Raw genomic sequence first — 23,805 nt, forward strand, 5'->3', positions numbered from 1 at the left:
GCTCTCCACATTCCTGATAATTTGAGTGCAAATTTATATGAACAAACACATCTTTGCATGCAGTATTGATTAATTTGCACATTTTTGCAAGCAATTTCCCCTGATATAGTGCATTTTGCATGTTATTTTCACTACTTTGTTGATTTTTATGCACATGTTCCCTTGATATATACAATTTTGTAAACATTGTTTGGCTGGAGAACTGCTTTGCAAAATTCAGAAATTTGCGAAAATTGGAGGATCTCCATGCTTCTCTTCTTGTATTGTTTCAGAAAGTGCAAATGAGATGCTTTGGGCTTTAAATGTGAGCTGAGTTGCGTTTCTTCCCCATCCTTAGTAGGGAGGCAATGCAGATTTACAACAAAAACATAGCTATTCTTGGAATGAGTACTAGGGGGATAAGACTCTCCTGAAGAAATGGGGTTTGGAGAGGGAATCGAAGGAAGTGAAAGCAGCAGCACCATGCCAATGGTCCATGATGGAGCAGCAAGGGCAAATGGACAGGATTGTGATGATGGCAGAGTTGGAAAACTGAAGGTTGCAGAGAAGGATATAATGAGAAGCGAGGGGCGTTATGGTATACAAGGTTGTTAGGAATGTCAATGCAGGGGGACAAAGAGTAAATTGCTATCTACTTGTAAATCACTGTGTGATCTACAAGACTTCTGACTCTAGATTGTTTAACAACAGCAGCAACAAAAGCAACTTTCCCCATCTAAATTAGGTTGCTGAAACGAAGAAAGCTAAACAGTTGGCTTGCTCATCTTGGGATTCAAGTTTTTTTTTTGGGGGGGGTGTTAAGTTATAACAAGCCTAAAGTCTTTTTCAACCCTGGTTCAAAGAGTAAGCAAAAGGAGTTTCAGCTGAACAGAGAAAGGTACATTTATTTTTATTTAATAAAATATATGCAACCATTGATTGTAATGAAAGCCCTAAATGGTTTTCAAGGACAATTGAAATTACCAAGAAAAACAGTTAAGTAATACAAATCAGGTAATAGACTAGAAAGACATTAAAATATATTACTATCTATGTGTCTGGACTGACTTGCATTAACAAGACCAATGCTTTTGGGGAGCCCATTCACCTTTCTTCCATAATGGAACTCCAGGTTACGTAAATGGAGATCTTAGTGGCCTCCCATCTAGATCAGAGCCAGATCTGCTCATCCTCAGCAAGGTGACTGTGCTATGTGTCCATAGTCCATACCCTGAGACCTTAAAGAGGGCACAAAGGCAACAGCTCTCCCTCCCTGCTTGCCCTACAGCAACTTCTATTCATAGCCATTTGGGAATAAAATAGATCAGTCTGATTCCAGTTCAGGATGGACATTGTAGCACCAGTGGGATGGTAGAGCATTTCCCCTTTCTATTCTGTCTTCAGGGCTGAGTTTACCAGCACAACAGTCAGTGTCACAGCACACCCATAGCTACTTTGCCCTCTCATGTGGACATTGTGTACATTAAGTCATGGTACCTCCTATGAGCTAGCTCCAGAGGCATATTCAAAGCTGGATTTTAGCTGCTTATGCACTGTATCTCCAGAGCCAAATGAGTGATGAGGAAGAAAATAAACATACCAATCATCTCTAGTATAGTGTGAAATCCATCTCATCTTTTTTTCATTGCACAGCAGGTAATCAAATACATATACTATAAGGCATAGCTGATGTCTGTTGCATTTGCTACACTTTATAATGAGTGGGGGAAATGTTGATCATAGGAGTAGAAAGAAAACAGATCAGAAAATGGAGTGGAATTTTCCAATTTCAGCTATATTGTAGAAACTACAAGAATCTTTCCGCAGCCATTTGCTGAACAGGCTTTGAAATCCAAATATTGTTCTTCAGAAAAGGACCGAAGAAACTACAGTAGAATATGGACCTTTGGTTTCCATATTGTCCAGACTGATTCTCACATTGCACCTCCAATTCTGCAGTTACCCAGTTCACCTAAATTGATTTGTTTACTTCATTTCTATCCCATCTTTCTTTCCAGGTTTTAGGACACTGTATAAGTTTCTCTCTCATTCCTTTCATTCTATTTTAGGTTAGACTGAGAAACAGTGAATGACCTAAAGTCACCCAATGAGCTTCACTGGTTTCTTTAGTGCAACAATAATCACTACAGTTCCCCCTACAAGAAGTAAGAACAGCCAACAAATCCTCATGTTACAGTGGTACCCCGCAAGACGAATGCCTCGCAAGACGGAAAACCCGCAAGACGAAAGGGTTTTCTGTTTTGGAGGCACTTCGCAAGACGAATTTCCCTATGGGCTTGCTTCGCAAGACGAAAGCCCATAGGGAAATCTCCGGGGACCTGTTTTAAATTGCTGGCGGTCGGGAGCAAAGACTTTCGCCCACAGCTGGCCTTCAGAAGAGGTCCTGGACCTCTTCTGAAGGCCGGCGGGGGGCAAAAGTCTCTGCTCCCCCCCCGCCTGCCTTCCCGGGACAGCGGAGACTTCTCCTCTGCCCCGGGCGATCTTAAAATGCTGGCGGGCGGGAGCGAAGCGTTCACTGCCAACCCCCAGCATTTTAAAATCTCCCCGGGACAGCAGAGAAGCAGCCCCCTGCAACCCTCCCCCGGCTGGAGAGGTGACGCGTGCCTATGGCAGGAGCCTCCATAGGCGCGCGTCACTGTCCAGCTGGGAGAGCGCGCACGGGGCTAAAGCAGCCCCCTGTGACCCTCTCCCGGCTGGAGAGGTGACGCGCGCCTATGGCAGGAGCCTCCATAGGCGCACGTCACCTCTCCAGCTGGGAGAGCGCGCGCGGGGCTAAAGCAGCCCCTTGCGTCCCTCCCCCGGCTGGAGAGGTGACGCGTGCCTATGGCAGGAGCCTCCATAGGCGCGCGTCACCTCTCCAGCTGGGAGAGCGCGCGGGGGGCTAAAGCAGCCCCCTGCGACCCTCCCCCGGCTGGAGAGGTAACGCGGGGCTATGGCAGGAGCCTCCATAGGCGCGCGTCACCTCTCCAGCTGGGAGAGCGCACGCGGGGCTAAAGCAGCCCCCTGCGACCCTCTCCCGGCTGGAGAGGTAACGCGGGGCTATGGCAGGAGCCTCCATAGGCGCGCGTCACCTCTCCAGCTGGAAGAGCGCGCGGGGGGCTAAAGCAGCCCCCTGCAACCCTCTCCCGGCTGGAGAGGTAACGCGGGGCTATGGCAGGAGCCTCCATAGGCGCGCGTCACCTCTCCAGCTGGGAGAGCGCGCGCGGGGCTAAAGCAGCCCCCTGCGACCCTCTCCCGGCTGGAGAGGTGACGCGCGCCTATGGCAGGAGCCCGCCAGCATTTTAAAATCTCCCCGGGACAGCAGAGACTTCTCTGCTGTCCCGGGGAGATTTTAAAATGCTGGGGGTCGGCAGCGAAGCGTTCGCTCCCGACCCCCAGCATTTTAAAATCGCCCCGGGACAGCAGGGGCTTTTAAAATGCTGGCGGTCGGCAGCAAAGCCCTCCTGTCCCCGGAGCTTGCGGGGCGGGAGGTGGGAAGAAAAGCCCTTGTCCCCCCCCCAGCCTTCAGAAGAGGTCGGGGGACAGACTGTCCCTGGACCTGGTCTGAAGGCGGTTTCCCTAGGAACGCATTAATTGATTTTCAATGCATTCCTATGGGAAACCGTGCTTCGCAAGCCGAAAAACTCGCAAGAAGAAAAAACTTGCGGAACGAATTAATTTCGTCTTGCGAGGCACCACTGTATATAGGTAGAGAAATAGTAATAATTTACAGTGGTACCTCAGGTTAAGTACTTAATTCGTTCCGGAGGTCCGTTCGTAACCTGAAACTGTTCTTAACCTGAAGCACCCCTTCAGCTAATGGGGCCTCCTGCTGCCGCCGCACCACCAGAACATGATTTCTGTTCTCATCCTGAAGCAAAATTCTTAACCCGAGGTACTATTTCTGGGTTAGCGGAGTCTGTAACCTGAAGCGTATGTAACCTGAAGCTTATGTAACCCCAGGTACCACTGTATTGTTCAAACTATCATGGGGATTACAGGCGATAGGTAGAGAGGTCCATAACACCCTGTGTCTCCTTGATATCAGTGAAGGATCCAGAAGAGCAGTTTCATTTATTTGTCCAGAGCAGGGATAGTCAACCTTTTTATACCACCGCCCCCAATAATGCATCTTTCTTGATGGTAACATTTCCTTACCACCCACCAGTGCTCGATGAAAGGAGGATTCAGCTTGTGCTGTAGAACCCCCCCTACTGCCCACCTAGAATCTTGAAATGCCCACTAGTGGGCAGTAGGGACCACGTTGACAACCCCTAGTCTAGAGAATTGATATATTGCTTAACATTTTTGGCAAAAACAAAAACACTAAACAGTTTACAAAGATTACATCCTGCTCCTATTGGCCAGCGATAGCACAACATGGTACCTGCAGAGGTTGTCGCACTCTAATTCCTATCAGACCCCACCAGCATCAGCCAATAGTCAGGGATGGTGGGCATTAGAGTCAAGCAACATATTAGCTACCACTGCCATAGATCTTGTACAACGGCAGACATGCAACATCAGATCACTATCAGTGCTTTTTTGGCATATAATGCCACTTTGTAAGGATAAACGTATTCATATGAAACAAAGGCAGAAATCATGTAAGCCATTAATTCAAAAAGACTGTCATTCACATATGAAAAGAGCAATCAGCCAGTAAATAACTAACCTGCCAAAGGAGAACAAAGCCTGCATTGGCAGCAACTGGTGGCTGTTTGTCTAATGCAGTTTATTTGGCCAAAGTCTCACTAAAATGAATAGATCATCAGTCTTACATTGTTGCTGTAACAAAATTATAACCAGTCCCTGTATTTTGGGGAGCCAATCTCATTTCTAGGGAATGGTTTCAAAACTGGAAACATTTTTTTAAAAAACTGACCCACCTTCCTTCACTTAGCTAGGGATAGTTGCAGAGTGAAACATCTTCTCTGTGGTGTTTCCTCTATCATTTCCAGAAGGGTTAGCCTGCTATAGCAAAAGTAACAGTCTTTTGACACCTTGAGATGAACAGATTTTATATGACATAGGCGTGGAGTTTTAAACGAAACGTACTGTGGTCCATGAAACCACATGGCACAAGACTCCTCATTTTCCTTAATGATGCTTCTTTAACTCATGCAACTTGTCACATGGTGCATGAGGTTATGAGCATATTAGGGTTGAGGTGAACATTTTTGGTGGAAGAAAGTGAATTTGGATTCTCGAAAAGGGAACAATTTCATAGGTGGGTCAAACATAATCAGGGTATGTTGTGGGTTCACACTTGGTAGTGGCAGATGCTTCTCATTTAACTTCATATTCTTGTTGAGATGAGTTGTTTTGCCACTAGCTTCAATAGCAGGGGTAGTGGTAGGAGCAAAGGACGAACTCCTTGAGGCAGTTAGTAGCTGCCACCTACCCAGATGACCCTGAAATGGCACTACATGTGTTAGATGTTAAAATAGAGTCATTCTGGGGTATTCTGGAGATTGAAATTACATCTGAGCACTGGCAAGGATAGTTTCTCTCTTGTTGCTAGCATCATCACAAGAAGCGGGGTCAAAACCACACTCCTGACTGATGGGACAGTAAGCACCATTCTCCATAAAACACAGGGAATAATTATGTTTGGCCCATCTCCAGAAACTGGCAAAAATTACCATGGACAACCAGCATCTTTGAGATATGATCACTCTCTTTTCCTGGAGCTGTGGGGTTGAATGTTAAACTGTTAGAGGTATTAGATTATGGAAACAATCTTGGGACCAAAGAATCTCAACCAGTTCAGGATGCAATTAGGTATTTTAGAGTATGAAACATATTATGCAGCTTCTATTTGATGTGCCAGTTTGTGATCTACTGGGACTGGGCACACAGCCCCATAAGAACAGACAATTGATAAGCTACCTTATCAGGAAGAAGGCTTAAACATGTTTTCTTCTGACATGTCTTCTTCACATGAGAGTTATGTCCAGGAAGTGTGGGGGGGGGGCATGGCATGGTATTCCACCAAGGTTTTATTCAAAGAAAACCCATTGAAATTAATGAAAATAACTAAGGTTCATTAATTTCAATAGGTCAACTATGAGTAAAACTTAGTTGAATACCACTCACAAGGCGCTCTCAAACCAAATGCTTCCACTATGGCAAGGACTTTTGGCTTCACAATGGAACTTCCTCTCCTCCCCCCACACACCCCATCCCTTGTGACCCTTAAATCTGCCTTCCAGAGCAGATTCAGGGAGGACACAGGTGTGTGCAGGGAGACGACATGGCAGATCAGTTTCATGGCACAAGTGGAAATCCAAATGCTAGTGAAAGAACTTTGTTGAATACCTCCCATACACCATAAAGTTTAATAGATTCAAATTGGAGAAGTGAATAGGAGCTGCGGAAGAAGTTCGTTGGTGCTTTCTGCTGTCATACCATCGGACTGATGTCCATGTCCAGAATTCAGGGATGGCCCATTTTGTTTTTGGCACCTGAGGCGAACCACAAAATGGTGCCCCCTGCCAAGGAAGAAGGGCTTAATGAAATTCTACTTCAGGAACAAGGAGGGGATAAAAATCTACATTAGGAACAAGGGTGGGAGGAGACCAGCAGCACCTCCTATTTACCAAGAGGCCACAGTAAAGGCTGCTTTAGAGGGGCTGCAATGGAGATGGCAGATCCTGCCTCCAAGGAGCACGCCATAGCTGCTGCCATTGCAATTTCAGGAGTAGCGGGTGATGCATTTCTTGGGGTCTAGATCTGCTGCCCCTTTCGATTCAGCTGCCTGAGGCACTCACCTCACCTTGACACATGGGTGGGCCAGCCCTGCAAATTCAATCTATAAAACAGTAGTGATTTCTGTGGTACAGTAGAGTTGCCCTCCTGACAACAGTGTTGTTATGGCTTACCTAGGTAGCACTGAGGCAGGGCAGCAATGACTGGTCTCTCCAGTGACCCACATGGCCCTGACCTCAGCCCCACCCTGCCCCACCCCAAGCCACCCAGCAGCAGTGTAGTGAGGAGTATTCCATGGTTCCCCACCACCACACATGCCCCTACTGCTGCAAAGTATGAAATTAGACATTTTTAGGTACAGCACCTGGCTCTATTTTTGCTTGTGACTCCTTAGACTGCTTCGTTATTTGCCCATTCTGTGCAGCAAGTTGGAAGTTTGGCACATTAACAAATTATCTGACACTTAATTTCGAGATGTTTTACTGCTGTTGGCTTGCCGCTGCCCAACATCAGAAAATCAATTGCAGAACAAAGACAATGCGTGGTGGAGGTATAATTTTTCCGGGGGGGATTTTATGCTTAAACACTAGAATTTGTGTAAACACATTTTTCAAAGAAAATTAGCCATAATACTTGGCCCCCAGGTGAGCTATATTTAATGTGTGATATACTGGAAGTTGGGGCGGGGGGGGGGGGGAATCTGGCTCCTGTTGGTTTAGCATTTGTCAGAAAATGCCTATGTCCAATTACTAAGAGGTACTGGTCACTGGTAAATCTCTTAGTGGGTTGCGGTGGCCCAAGAACCAGTGTTATGAGTGGGAGGGAGAGTCCATTATCAGAGCTCTAGCATGGCTCCCAAATAGAGCATCATATACTATAGATCACAGCATGCTCTAAACAAACTGGCTTGGATCCAAAGGGGTGCCCGGTATACCCTTGCCTGAGAACAAGGCCCTTCTGCTTGCAAGGAGAGAGGGCTGATTTTTGCAGAGTTGTTCTTCCCACTACAATATTTGTGTCACATTTTATGCTATTCAAGAAGCTGCTCCAACTCCACAATAAAGTTTTGGGAAAGCAGAGAAAACCAGACTTGGATGGCAGGAAAGCCCTGTGATCATAAGTCTACCTCAAGAAGTAAGTATCCAAGTCATTAAGCTTTTACTGTGACAAAGAAATTTAATCTGAACACTTCCTTGGAGTTTTGTGGTACTTTCCTCAAGGAAAGGATAGGGGCTTGGGATTTTGAGACAGGGGCAAGCTAGGAATGGAAGGTTCTGAAAGCAAACTAATAAATATGTATGCTCCTCCTCACCCTGAAATAGTGATTCATTTTTATCTCTAACTTTGTACCAGCTTAGCTATATTACAACTGTCTCTTCCTTTCTTCTTTCCATGCCCCCCCCCCCAGTGTGTATGTAGTTCAGAATAGTTCAATGTGCTTTCAGTAATAATCCTGTATTAGTTCTCCTTTCTGGAAAGCAGTGCATTCTGTCAGCATATACTGCAGGGGTCCTCAAACTTTTTCAGCAGGGGACCAGTCCACTGTCCCTCAGACTTTGTGGGCGGCCGGACTGTATTTTTTTTTGGGGGGGGGAATGAATGAGGGATGATGAGCGGCGCGCAAAAGGGCTCTGGAGAGGGGCTGCTTTAAATGGCAGCTGCTCAAGAGGGGCGCCCAGCCAACTGTGGCTCCTGTGTTTTGCGAGCGGCAGGGGCTAGCGGCAGCGGCAGAGGGACAATGAGCGGCGCTCGAAAGGGCTCCAGAGAGGGGCCAGCACCAACAAAGCTCTGTCCCCTTCCTCCTCTAGGCAGGGTGGGGAGAAGCCAGGAGGAGGGAGGAAGGAGGCGCCGGCGCCGCCGCTGTGTGAGGAAGAGGGAGGGAGAATGAAAAAATGTACGCGCTGGCGATCCACATGCTGGCGATCCACGTGGCGATTCCTGGACCGCCCACAGGCCGGATTTAGAAGGCAATTGGGCCTGATCCAGCCCACGGACCTTAGTTTGCCGACCCATGATATAGTGTAATGAAAGACCGCTGGGTGCTGCTCATTTAACCCTAATGCATTCTAAATGAAATTATTGTGAAATGAGTTCATAACGAAGGTAAGGCTTGAAAGTTGCCATCCTTCACTGAATACATTCATTTGTACTGTTCAAAGTCTACTTTAAATGAAAACACATGCATTCTCGTTTTGAATGACTTTCTTCCATGTAAGGCTGTCTCTAAAATCCACAACTGTAAGGAAAATCTATCCCAGTTTGCTTGGGTTTGTTTCTCTTGGAGATGCTAAGGGTTTTACATCAGGCATCCATGAGCTGATCGTCTGAAGAAAAAATGGCACTGATCAACAGATAACTGTCCCCCTTTGAGCCTGTTAGTGATTTGATTTGAGCTTCATAATTAGCGGGCACACCACGGCCATAAGGGAGCTGAATGTCACAGCTCCTTAGCTGCTGACACAAATGCAGGGAGAGGCAAGGATTTGAGGAGTGACACCTCTTATTAGCTCTCGCATAGGAAAGACGCACACCAAATGACCTACAGAGGGAAATTACTAGTTATAGTACTCTTGTGTCAAAGTCAAGCTAGCTAGACAGTCATCCAGTCAAACAATTTAATTCTTAGACAATAAAAAGGGGAACTGACGGAAGAAGACCTTTTACTTAAAACCCTTCAACAAACCAGACATGTCAATAATATTTACTGTACCTGCCATTTGCACAAATACAGAGCACAGAGACTGCTAAAACCCTTCAAGCTGGCTACACACTGTCAAATGCAGTATCTCTATTATCATTGGTATTGATTTAATGAGCATGACAATTTTGGGATGTGTGGTGGCTGGATGAAATTTGGAGGCTGCCTCTTTTAGTGGTGGAACTGTAGTAAATCCACAGCAGGCATGGCTGCACAATAGGAAGATGTGGTGACGGTCAGCCCTCAGGTCTTCCCCCGAGAGGATGGGTGAAAATTTGTTGCCAACTCCTGTGTCTGCCCCATGTCTCCCTCATGAATTGTGGTTTAATTTTTTTTTTACATGTACAAGGGATAGCAGTCCCCCCCCCCACAACTTTGGACAGTCCCTGACTAGTGATGGGCAAACCCGTTAGTCTTTGTTTCTCTTTTTTCCAAACTTAAGATGCGATTTCTCCATCAATTTGCCAGTTTTTCGTTTAACATTCCACATGGAAATTTGCATACATTCTCTCACACATTTCTCTTAATATATGCTTCTTCTTCCCGTCTCTTTTTCCTGGCATGGCATGTCTTTTAAATCGTAATCCTGAGGGCAGAGACGGTCTTAAACTTCATCTTTGTAAATTTCTTTGGGAACCTTTTCAGCAAAAGAAAAAGGAAGGTAAATGTGTTATCTATGCGCCTCTTCCACAATTTACAGTATGTGAATAGGGAGTGCTGCTTGCAGGCATTGTAAGATGATTAGGCTGCAGGCAGTTTCTTACAAATTGCTGCCCATATATATAGAGAGACGGGGGCAGGCATTCATAAATAGATGCATACTTACAACAGGGCACTATATTATTCAATACAGCCTGTGTTTCACATGGTTATAGCCAATATCTTTGTAAGCAGTGGTCTGAAATGTTTTATTCTCAATTCTTTAAAAATAGCTTCCCTTGCAAAACAAAACAAAACAAAAAAACCTAAACTAAACTAAACTGGATGAATATTATATCTGCCCCTCCATTTTTTAACAGCAAAAGAACCTATTGAAGCCCTTTTACTCTTCATGGATTTTGCCTCCCACTTTTGTGCCCCCTTCCTCTTGCCTCTCATTGACAAGCCCGCCCATTCTGTTTCGACAATATGTTGTTATTAATCAATAAGCTGACTTATGGCACCTGTCACCCCAGAAAGATGCTGTAGAACGGCACAATATGGGATTGGGGGGGATTAAAGTCTTCTGCCTGCATATTCGTGCACTTCACTTTTGTATTAATTGTTTATTTCGCAGCAGGTGTGCCTGTAGAACAGCTGGCGCCCCGACTAAGCCCTTCATCTGGCACATGCCAATTTGACAATTGGAAATTCTCTCAACTTTGTAAGCAAGAGTCTGCCTTGAAAGCCCCAGGCTGTCACTCAAATCCCACAATGCTCAATTGCTCTTGTTCCTTCATGCACCTGAAACTCCCAGTCAAAAGACTGATAGCAACAAATGCTGCCATTTGAGCTTACGGAATCGGAAGCAAAGACATCTGGCAATAAAGTCTTCAAATAATGTCTTGCATGAGCCACACTTGGTAGCTTTTAAATCCAGTTATACTGGATTCATTGTTACTACTTTTGAAGTGGTCAGGTTTTCCAAAAGGCTACTTGTCCAATACGGCTTCTGCTAAAGCTGTAGATAATTAACCTGTTTTAGGCAATTATCTTACTCCCAAAGCTGTATTGATCATGATACACTTAGGACCAGTTGCCTTGCGTTTTTGTTGAATTTAAAAGTAGCTGCCGTGGGCTCCAAGGAATAACTCATTTCCCTAAATCTTCCTTCTCTTTTATGTGTATCTTGTTCTTTTTCTGTTCTCTTACTTTCTTTCTCTCACTTGTCTTTTTTATTATAGATTTTAAAAAGTTGTTGTGGATTTGGATGTCTCTTAAGATATTATGCAACAGCTTTTTGTCTGTTTGGATATAATGAGGTGCCATTTTGAATCAAGATGGTGAAGATACTGAACGTTTCAAAATCACTCTGATTTTAAACAGTGATTTCAAAGCTGCACTGATTTGGGGGTTTCTTAGAACTCCCGAGCAATGAGACTACTAGTAGTGTAATAATAAGAGGGAAAGGACCTGGGAAAGAATTAGGATGGGGTGTTGGGGGTGAAGGCCTGGTCCTGTTTCTTCACATGATAGCCCTATATGTAAGTAACACATGAAAAAGGCTGGTTCATGCCACTCTGTCTCAGTCCGTTGTGCAAATCACATAGGCAGAGTTCTACATAACCTTTCCTTCTGGTATTTGCTCTCTTGGATTGGGGGCAATAATCAGTGCAACATCCAAGTGGTGCATCTTGTCCAGACTGACGTACCCCTCAGAGGAGATGATATACCTTTTCTGAATTTAAGAAGATTTAGGAACCTGCCAACTGAACAATACTATGTGATCCATTCTGCCTTTTGTCCTAAACTGTCCCAACTATTTTTTCACCACCGTATTTCTATTCAGTGCAGTCAATAGGGTTTTTTTTGTTTGTTTTTAAAGGCAGCATGGGAGATTATAATGTAAGGAGAAGCACATACTCTTAGAATTCAGGAATGAATGCAGCAAAGATCAATCTTGTATCAACTGAACAAGCTTTTTTTTATCACTTGACAACCAAACCATATATCCAATAAGTTCTGCACCGCAGTCATTAATTGTAGACATGCTCCCAAGGGACCCTTATCAGTTAGTAAGAAAAAACTTTAAATGTTTCTGTTGTGGTGTCACTCCAAAGATATGTCCACTGTAGACATTTCATGAACACCACCACATAGCCCTGATAAGCTCTGAGACCAAGCATTACTTCTGTCATCTCAGTTTGACAAATAATATTTTTCTGTCTGCCAGGGAGCTGCTTTGGTTGACCTTCAAGAAATGCCATCCTCCAGACAAGGCACTAAAAACTCGGTCCCTTTTAGCCTGCATTAGAAGGCTAGAGATTTTGCGACATTTTGAATCATTGGAAATCAGCTGTGCACCTCTGTATCCCATCCAAAGAAAATCAATATGTCCTGGAAATCATAAGAAATGCTAATCTTAAAACACACAAAATTGCCGAGCGTAAACAGGCTCAGAGCAATATAGATTCAATCCATTATAAAATTGAGAATAACTGAACAAACGGATGAAATATTGTTCTAAGTGATGATACAGACACACAGGAGAATTCCAAGGGACGCACAGAAGTTTGTAACATTACTAATAATTCCCCAAAATCAAGCCTCCTTATTGGATCCCTTAATAGATGACAAAAATAATATGATTTCTTTCTAATATTGTGTGTGATCAGCTTGAATATATGCAATTGATGACAAAGTGGTATAAACATGCATTAAAAGTTTGATGTACCTTAAATTAGCTTTGGGCATTGCAGTATGGTGTATAGACCAGCATTTTTTTGCCTATACAGTAATAACTTGCAATAACTTGTGTTCCCTGTCCAACAAGATTTTGACCTCCACACATATTTGGAACTTATGTACCCCATAGGGGGCAGATCACAACTTTCTTTATTCTCATATTATACTGGAAACACAAAAAAAGTAGAAGCTTAAGTCACTTATACATCAGATGTCAGGGCTTGGCTGGATGAGAAACAGCAGCCAGTAGTCCAGGAGGCACCTGAGTGGGATGGGGACATTGAACCAGGTTCAGACTGGTGAGACAGGGAGGAATCATCAGCAGAGTGAGGGTGAAGTGGAGATGCTTGAGGTAGCCACAGACACTGATAGAGAAGGAGCAGGGACTGTGTCTTCTGCTCTGCAGTACAGTCCGGATTCAGCTCCTTCCCCTCCCCTACTCTCAGCACAAGAAAGAAGGGTCAGGAAAAGGCTAGAACAATTGAGAAAAGCTGAGTCATGACGGAAAGGAGGGAGGTACAAATAAGGCAAGGGGGGAGGTACAAATGAGGGGGAGAGCAGACGGAACTTTAGCTTCTGCAACTGACGTGTTTATCTGATGGATGTGCTGGGTGATGACTTCTTGATTGTTGTTGTTTAGTCATTTAGTCGTGTTCGACTCTTCATGACCCCATGGATCAGAACACGCCAGGCACTCCTGTCTTCCACTGCCTCCCGCAGTTTGGTCAAACTCATGCTGGTAGCTTCGAGAACACTGTCCAACCATCTTGTCCTCTGTCGCCCCCTTCTCCTTGTGCCCTCCATCTTTCCCAACATCAGGGTCTTTTCCAGGGAGTCTTCTCTTCTCATGAGGTGGCCAAAGTATTGGAGCCTCAGCTTCAGGATCTGTCCTTCCAGTGAGCACTCAGGGCTGATTTCCTTAAGAAGGGATAGGTTTGATCTTCTTGCAGTCCATGGGACTCTCAAGAGTCTCCTCCAGCACCATAATTCAAAAGCATCAATTCTTTGGCGATCAGCCTTCTTTATGGTCCAGCTCTCACTTCCATACATCACTACTGGGGAAACCATAGCTTTAACTATACGGACTTCTTGATTACTGAGCAATAAAGTTAATTACTGCAAGCACTGTGTCTAGTTCTGCTTACAGTGTCGGACAACAGATGGAGGGGTTTTTCTGGCAGCCTGATTCTTGTAACATGAGAAGAGGCACCCAAACTCATTTACATATGTTCTACTGATGTTCTAATACCTTCACTGTCAGACGTAGAATGCCATGCTCAGGCTTCCCACAGGTATCTAGTTGGCCATTGTAAGAAGAAGATGCTGGACTAGACAAACCTTTGGCTTTTCTTATGTTGTTATGTAATATTTTTACCTGGAATTACACAAGCCATATGTACAAGCTCTTGAGAGTGTGTTATGTGCCCCCTAAACTAGAAGTTGGTAACCTGTAGCCCTCCTGTTGTTGTTGGACTCCAAATCCCATCAGCTCCAGGCAGCATGGCCAATCACCAGTTGATGGGTGTCCAGCAAAATCTGGTCCAGCAACATCTGGAATCCAATAGGTTTCTCAGCCTGGCCTAGATCAGGGATAGCCTAGATAATGCTCTCCACATGTTACTGGACTACAACTTCCATTATCCCAAATTGTTGGCCATGTTGTCTAGGGCTGATGGGCTTGGAGTTGAGCCACGTCTGGAGGTTACCATGTTGGCTATCCCTGTCAAGATACTGAAACACACAATCAGAATCTGATCAGAAGGTCTGTCCATATCAAGTGCCTGAAGAAGACTGCAGCTGCTTCCATCTTTGTGACTGTTCTCACATAACTCCAGGAACTAATATGGCTTACAGTATATGGCCAAATCCCACTGATTTGGGAGGCGTGACATTTGCATGCTATATAAATAAAACTTCAGAATGTTCCTGGATCCTGAAAATTGTAGAAGCCACCATGAAAGAGGAGGTAACCACATTGCCTCGGGCATGTCTACCATACTGCGACAGTAAGTGGGATATGCAGGACAAACTGCAATTGTCTACATATTGAGAGTCAATTTTCTTCTGTGGATCCTGTAGTAATTATTTTTTAAAAAAATCCATAAATATCATATTTTCCCTGGCATTAAACCACAGTGTTTTGCTAGTGCATCCACTGAAATTATGAATACTGTAGGTAACATGATTACACAGGTTCTTGGCTGCCATGGACCAGAAGAGATGAATTTCATAACTCCGTCTCCTCTGCATGCTGCATTTCATGACCTATTTTATTTTCTTTAAAATATTTGCAGAATAATCCTATACATGTCTAATTGCCAATGCTCTATATAGTCCAGCATCCTGTTCTCACAGTTGTCAACTCAAATATAAGTCCCATTCATTTCAATAAGGCTTACTCTCAGGTAAAATGGCATAGGATTGAGCACTTGCCCATTAGTCTATGAGCAAGACTGACCCCCTTAACATGTCACCAATGCCTTACCATGTTATGAACCCTCTTCAGTGATGGACCTTGATTTGTGGGTATGGCTATCCCTCAGCCCCACTGCAACACACCAACCCCAAACCCATCCATTGCATGAGAACAGAATTATTGTGTTACTGGCAACAGATTTTAAGGAATAACTGAAAACTAAGTAACAAAAAAAACAAAACCCTGTTTTCCAGTTGCCTGGAACGGGTCTACTTTCAGTGTTTCTATTCTTTCAAAAACCAGGACCAATATTTGACAGTTGCATCACACCTACATGGTAGCAAAATGAATACACTGAGGCTTATTCATTATAACTCATTGTATAATAATGTTTCAGAGAAGGTTCGGTAAATCCATTTTCCCTTAGAGTACCCCAGCACAAAATTGCCCCAGTTCAGTCCTAAATGCATGTATAGAATAGTAGAAAGTGAAATCTTGGAACCATCAGGACCCAATTTTTCTGCCCTTCATTTGCAGCTATGGGAACAGCTATCTAGATTTAATTTTAATATGTCACCGTTTTTTCCATTTAGATCCAATAAATAGCTGCAGGATATTCAAATAGCTTCCACCACCTGAGACTTATATAATGTTCCAGGGCAATTTGCCTGTTATTTTCGGAAAGCCAGATTAGCTGCAGGTCTGATTGAGAGATGCTCACTTAAGAATATGAACACAGTAGTTCAAATATTATTTATTAGGAGAGAAAATAATTGCAGGGGAAAGTTGTCTAGCAACTTACTCACTCAAATGCACACACAGAAACACACACACACACATACAATGTATACAATTATTCTTCTGTCTGATTTAAGGAAAACTGTGACTAATTATACTGTCAAAAAATAATCTAGCTAAAAGACCAGACTTGGTGGGAACTGTGGATTCAGCAGCATGGGTTGTGCTTTATTTTATTTTATCTAACACCTCACAAAAGGATATTAATAATTTTGTATTAATGTACAGTTTAAAAGCCTCCTCTTATCAGGAAGTTGCAAGAAATCAAATCTGACATATAGTCTTTCATTTCTTGCCTGCCTACATTGATTTGTTACCTGGTGTGAGTTCTTGCAGAAGAGTGGAAAACAAGCCTAAAATCGTAACAGTCTTCTTATCTGCATTTTTGTACAGTGGGTTTAGCTTTGCAACTGCACAGGGAAATAAGCAGGCTGGGTGAATTGGGCCACATATATTAATGTAACAACAACTGCAATCGACCGGCACCTGGAAACCATGGTGTGGGATATTCTGTGTCCAGACCCAGGAATAAGGAGGCCAGACAGTGGTGATGGATTGAACTACAGTCACATTTTCTTTAAACTCCAGGGCCCCACAACTCCAGGCAGATGTGGCAGGTAGACCTCAAGACTGTTCCATCTGGCCACCAGAAAAGCCCTTCACTTTCAAAGGTATTACATTATCTAACCTGAACCTTTCCTGCACCTCCCTACCAGCAATGTGACCAACTCTGATCACAAAGTCAGATGTTACTGGATTATATTGTCGCTGTCTATTGGCCAATAATGACTGGCTCCCTATCCCTCTATAGCAGAAGAGCATCACCACCTGCTGGTGCATCTGGCACTAAGGTTTGATTAAGAGCAATGACAATGGTTTGGAGCAAAAAGAATAAGCAACAAAGGTCATCACAATCACAATACGCTATTATTATTTTTGTAAAAAATGATTTGTAACAAGGGCACGTTTTATAATGTCATCCAAAAAATTTCCCATCAGATTTCGGAAGCAGCAGAACGAAAAATATCTAATGCAGGGTCTCTCTGGATTTTGAATAGAAACCTATGGACAGTTACTGTACTTGGGAATAAATCCCATTGAATTCAATGGGACTTGCTTCTATATAACAGCTGTTGATGTGGATGATTAAAAAAAAGTGAATGCCATATTAGGCTGCATTAACAAAACAAAACAAACATATCACGAGAAGCAATAGTACCATTCTATTCTGTGCTGGTTATACTGCATTTGGAGTATTCTGTCTGGTTGTGGGCACCACATTTTAAGAATGACTTTGACAAAAACTAGTATGGGTCCAGAAGAGGGAGGCTGCTGAGCAGGATAGTGAGGGATCTTGAAACCAACTCCTGTGAACAGTGCTATTTTTGTAGAAACTGAGAAGCCAGAACTCACCATAGATACCTCCCTTGTTCTCTTGCAATGGCAATGGCACCCATTTGAGAGGTGCTGGAATTGAGTTCCAGTTGAAAAAAAGCTCTGTCCATGAGAAAGAGCTGGTGATGTTTAACTTCCTTAAGAGAAGAGTGAAGACATGATAGCTGCCTTCATTTTTTTTTTATTATATGCTTTTATTAAATCCAACTCATTATACATTAACCATTTTACAACAAATCATATGCATTTTCGACTTCCTTCAACGTCGCTGACATTCTTTCATAGCTATTATTTTAGTACACATTCCATTCTTCCATATTGCCATTTACACCTCCTTTCCTCCTATATTTCTATTAAACAATATTCATTAGTTCTTTACAAAGCCTCTTTAAACCCCACCAGCGTTGTATTTACACCATAATTATTTTCCAGATAACACACAAATTTCTCCCAGTCTTTTATAAATTTTTGATCTTTTGTATATCTGATCTTCCCTGTTAATCATGATAGCTGCCTTCAAACACACAAAGAGCTGCCATACAGAAGATGGAGCATGCTTGTTCTGCGTAGCTCCAGGGGAAATGACTAGAACTAATACCTGGAAGTAGATTTCGCCTAAACATTAGGATACCCTTTCTAATGGCAAGGGCTGAGTGAAACAGAGTATCTCAAAAGGTGATGGGACTCTTCATAGTTGCAGATGTTCAACTAGAGGCATAAAGCTATCTGTCAAGGATCTTGATTCCTGAACTGAACAGCGGTAGGAATAAATGATCTCAAAGTTTCTTCCCACTTCCATGATTCTTTGCATATGACTAGTCAATCAGTCTTTCTTGTCATTGCGATACATTTTTCTCCCCCCCCCCATCTCCCAGGCACATCTTATAATTCATATGCTTCCTGGAGAGTGAACTTTAACCTTTCTGCAAGTCTGACCGCAGCACTCAGATCAGCTCTTTTGATCAGTGCTCATTGGAATACATAGTAAAGCTTTCAGATGTGCTGGTGTTTATAGGGCTATTTTTCAAAGCTACAAGATAAATTTGAGCCTGGAACATCAGCGTGTGTGCTTAAGGGTGCCAAGTGCTCATTTTTTAATCATTGAAGGAAAGCAGCTTGCAGGTTGGGAGGAAAATACTAAAATTGTGCATTAATCAAGCAGGGGTTGACCAATAGATCACAAATACTGCACAGTGCAGAGCTGTGCATTTCCAGCTTTTTAAATGAAGAAAAAAGCAAATGCTGAGAAGTGAGATGGGAGATCTTTCAAAACATATCCTTCACTCTGCTCTATTGACTAGAGCCAGTCACAAGGAAATTTACCATAATTTGGAGGAATGAAATGAAACCACATTTAAGATCATTCTTAAGGAAAATAGAGAATATTCCTTAGTGAATTATTGCCTGGCATGCAGCCTTACCTTAAGGCTTCAGCAGATGGTAAATCACTTTCTAGAAGTTTTGTGCTAAGTTTAAAGCAAGCACAAGAAATAAATGCATATATTGTTTCTAAACTCTTTTCTACCACTATTTTAAAATAATCTTTTATACTATTTATGGAAACTGCTTGGATCGTTTGATTGTTTTGTTTGATTGAGCAATATATAAATCTTGCTAAATAAATTAAAATACCTAAGAACTACAGGCAAAATTGCAAATTTCACAGCAGTAAATGCATGTTTGCCAGGAAAGAATGGTTGAACAGTGTGCTATAGTAAATCCGAATTTCATAATAAGGCTATATATGTATATGTTGCACGTGTCTGAGTCATGTATTTGGGCCCCCTCAGATGTTTTGGATGACAAGTCTGCTTATCTTAAATGGTCAGAAGGCATTGAGGCCTGGCCACAGCCCTGGTCAGCGATCTGGCAGCCAGCCAGGGAGGACTGCAGGCATGCCTGCAGATTGGCCTTTGGCAGACAGGCCCGGGTCCAGCGACTCCCCAAGGGGTGGGCCAAACAGCCAATGGGTCTTGCTTGGGTCCACCCCCTGGGAAATAAATTGAGGTGAGCCCAGCACTCCTCGGTTTTTCTGTTTGGGCAACAACTCCCATTAGTCCAAAATACAGTTGTACCTCAGAAGTGGAATGGAATCTTTTCTGGAAGTCCGTTCGACTTCCAAAACGTTCGGAAACCATAGTGTGGTTTCACAATTGGAAGCCGCAGAACCCCCGTTGGACGTTTGGGTTCCAAAGAATGTTCACAAACTGGAACACTCACTTCCTGGTTTGTGGCATTCGGTAGCCAAAACGTCCAAGTACCAGGGCGTTCAGGATCAAGGGTACGACTGTATCTGGAGAGCAACAAATTGGCAAAAGCTCCTCTAACCATCACACTATGCTGACATTTTTCACTTAAAACACCTTAGGTGTACACCTAAAATATAATGTAGGGAACAGCTCTTCTACCCCATAAAAGCAGGGAGTATAGAACCAGATGTACCAGTATCTGCAGGAAGAATTAGCTGAAAGGCACATTTCAGATTCACTTAAGTATTTAGAGGGAAAGTAATCAAACTGCTAAGTGAAAGCCTGGGAGGATAATTATAATTACATTTTGTTAATGTAGTACTGTGAATGTAATGAATGCTTGGTCAACATTTCTGCTCTCTCTTTGTAAGTGCATTTCTGAACTGCATACCAACATCTCTGCAAGGGAAGAATCTGAAGTTGTGTGTATCTGCTTAAGATCACAAGAAGAGTATAAACTGGATCTGACCAATGATGCAACCCATTATCTGACTGTTCAGCCCTCGCTTTGTAACATTTCAGTGTACCGCTTCATTAAGTGATCATTCTGACCCTGGGCATGGCTCTTACGTCTCCAAATAACGCCAGGCTAAGTGTGCATTTCTTCTTGCATCTTCCCTGCCATTCTTCTGGACATTGGCAGAGGTTTTCAGAGCAGGAAGGATTGTTGCTCTTATCCAGCCTGGCCTCATTTAATTACAACCCAGCCTTCACTTGTGTTAGAAGCCTACTGAATTTCATTAACTCCAATTGGACTAAATTGGCTTATATCCAAATGCTTCTGCTTGATTGGCTTGTGGATGAGACCGCTAGTCTTCTGCATCCCCTCTAGTTATTATTAAGCTAAAGTCGGCTTGTGCTTAAACAAATTCCAGCCTTTGGAGAGCTGTTTGAAGAGTGCAGCATATTGAGATTCCACAACTTTCCCTGGACGCCTCTTGCAATCTCTGCTCACCCTCATTAATAAATATTTGTCTCTTATTTCCAGGTTTAGTTTGTGTTGATCTCCCAGTGGTCCGTCTCAGCCAACTTTCCGTCTCTTACCATGGCAATTTCAGATCCTTCACAGAAAGGAACCCAATAAGCAAACAAACAGAGGAGGCATTTACAACCACTACCTGCTGCTAGCTGACAAATACCCTGAAGCAGAGGAACACAAGCGACAATGTACAGGATGAAAGAAAAGATGGCCTCTCGGTAGTAAACTGTGCCTGAATTTGAGCAGCAGTAACTTTCATGAGGACAATATAGCAATGCACTGTGGATAAGGGAACAAACGAGTGTGTGTGTGTGTGTGTGTGTGTGTGTGTTGCACTTTAAAACTATTGTCTTCCCATTTCAGTCAACATAAGAACATTGGGATATATACACCAGAAGCCTCCTGATGTATATTTTGTTCTAGGAGGCTTAGTTTGATCAGAATCGAGTATACACTTTCGGAGTTAACACTAAATACATTACTTCTGGTACATGAGCCACCATAGCAACTAGAAGGCTGTGAAAATTTGTGTCCCAGACGTTTTAGACTTATCTACCAATGTACTATCTGAAACCAAAGGGGAGGATTGGTTGACAGATGTGAAATATATTGGCATTATTTTCAGCTCTCCTACTCCACTATCATGGTGTGTGGTTTTTCCCCAGTGGGTAAAATGTAGTGAACTACCACCCTGTGGCTTTATATAGCCCTCTCTGTTTTCTCCTAATTGGAATAATTGCAAAAGTGATCATCGTATTGGTTTGGATAGCTCTAGAAGTAATGGATTGATGATACACTAGGGATAGTGTCTACTCCAAGGAGAACCCCACTTTGATGCATGTGTTAAGTCCTATGCATGTGTTTTTTCCTCATGCAAAGAATGTGCAGACAGGGACAGAGGCATATTTAGGCCAGTATGTGACTACGTCCACTACACTACTGTAGGTGCAGAGCCATGGGGACTCTGCAGGGCGTCACAGGTATGATGTAGTGAATTGAGCAGAACAGAAGGTGAAAGGCAGGGGGCGTTGAATTTTGGCCTTGCACAGGGCGCCACTGAAATATGAAAGACCAATGTCTGCAAGATGTCACCCATCCCCACAACCTCCACTGTTAGACTCGGCATGCTGAGGCCGAATGTCTGAACACATACACATTCACCTGCTCAACTGAACATACTGAACATGCGCAGTCAAGGCTCCCGATTGCAGAGGGGATTTTTAAGAGCATTCAGACAACTGCACAAAGAGTTGCCCTTCAGCTCTTCATCAACATGCAAAGGTTGAGAGTGGAGCTGATGAGGGTTAGTTGGTGGGGTGTGAATCCTGCTTCCTGCTTTCTCTGGCTAACATCTGGGTAGAGCTACAGGTAGACTGAAACTGTTGTTGCCATCTCATATATGATGGCTTGAAGCATTATGGGTAATTGCAACTGTTATTCAAATACTGCACCACAGATACAACATAAACTTCATTTATATACTTGGACGTTATTTTTCAAAATGCCCCTCGGTCTTGAATAACAAACTTTTCCTGTGCTTTAAGATACGAGAGGCCCATTTATTCTCCTGCACATGAAACCTAGACATGGAGTCTTAAAGCACAGCCTGCCAACATGCCAAATGAATGATCGTTTTATAATGAGGGCAGTGTTGGACTGCAAACACAGCACAGCCAGCTAGATTTAGTTCACTTGCAACCTTTACAGCCACCTAAATCTAATCAGTATAACATCCAGCCATTAATAATTTTGTTTGGGAGTCTGAAGTTTCTCCAGCTCAACTTCCCATCCTTGGTAAATGAAGTATAATTCCTCAGTTTAATGGCATGGAGGATAATATAAAATGAAGGATGAACTAAAGTGTGCAATATATATTAAAATTAGGGATGGGAAGAACATCCCTGCTCTGCTTTGTAGTTAATTTGATTTTAAATATGGAATTCCAATCAATCACAGATAGGCTGTAAGGTCATCCACACGCACCACTGTTACTTGGTGGCTTCCACAAACTGCTCAACACAGATGAGGGCTTCTCCACAACCTCAATTTTCCTCCCAAAGTTATCTGAGGAAGGCCAGTGTAAGTCTCCACAGCCTGCACAGTCTGCAGCCTTTGATGCCTCTTGCCACATGGGAAAGATCATTCCCATAATGTCAAAAGTCCCAAACATGTACAATAGCATCTCCAGCCTCTATACATCTTATAGCCTTTGTGGCTAGATAATCTTTCACCTGTCTCCTTTATGCTGCTCCACAGAGTCAGGGAGAGTGGCGAAAGGGCAGCATTAGCCTAGGAAATCGCATCATCCACCCCTTGGCCATGTGCTCCCCATTCAGTGTTATCGGAACAGTGTGAACTGCAACCATGCAGGACTAGCGACCATACCACCTGAGTCATGTAAGAACCAATGGCAAGCCTCCCTGATTCCAGGAGAATTGCGTTTGGAAGATCCTGTGTACAGAAAGGTCTCACCAATGTTCTCCATGGAATGTTTGGATTGCCTTTTGAGCCCAGTACACTGTTCATGGGCACTTGCCCATGAATATTCAGGCATGATGACAGATGTGTGGTGACTGACTTACTAACACGTCCAGGTTTCCGAATGTCGGACTATGCATCTGAAATTAAGACAGAGATCACTGCATGTGCAGTTGAATATTCAAGAATGCTGAACATTATATGTATAAAAATGTAAACAACAGGCAAGGGACTTGGTTCTTAGCAGCGAACAAGGAAGAAAAACATCCTGTAACTGCTATCGTTTTTATTTGTAGCCACTGATGTGGAATAATCCTTAATATCACATTAAGTGTAATGTGCTTGAAATGTTGCACTAAGAAGAAAATGTTCATGGTTTGGCCAGTGACTAAGAAGGGGTTTTTTGCTGCCCTTTTTAGCATAGACTTGTGCTACTGTGGCAAGTGCAGAATACATTTCCATAGTTTACAGGTTGCTACTTCTTAGCTTCAGAAGGCATTTTAAGCCCTTCTCTATCAGACCATACCTTCTCCCTCTAGTCCAGTTTTCTGTTTTGCGCTGTGGCCAACCAGGTGTCTTGAAGAAGAACACCAGCAATCCTCAGCAGCCATCCATTGTTACTCTTTCCTCATAAACAGGTATGCAGAAGTACACTGCCTTTGAAGATTGAAGTTCCCTTTCGCTATTGTACAATCTTCATTTCAGTCTCACATCTTTG

At 43.3% G+C, this 23,805-nt stretch overlaps 1 long non-coding RNA gene across 2 annotated transcripts; it reads left to right on the forward strand.

Moving 5' to 3' along the window:
- Positions 1-1,061: 1,061 nt before the first annotated feature.
- On the forward strand, positions 1,062-23,805 carry LOC310688837. 2 transcript variants are annotated; one of them, XR_014517218.1, is made up of 4 exons: positions 1,062-1,635; positions 2,049-2,178; positions 16,575-16,657; positions 20,619-23,805. It is a non-coding gene; the product is annotated as an uncharacterized lncRNA (long non-coding RNA). The 2 variants fall into 2 exon arrangements; XR_014517217.1 differs by having other exon boundaries at positions 1,062-2,178.

Source organism: Podarcis liolepis (assembly GCF_965112155.1).
Source record: "Podarcis liolepis genome assembly, chromosome: 11".
Taxonomy (NCBI): Eukaryota; Metazoa; Chordata; class Lepidosauria; order Squamata; family Lacertidae; genus Podarcis; species Podarcis liolepis.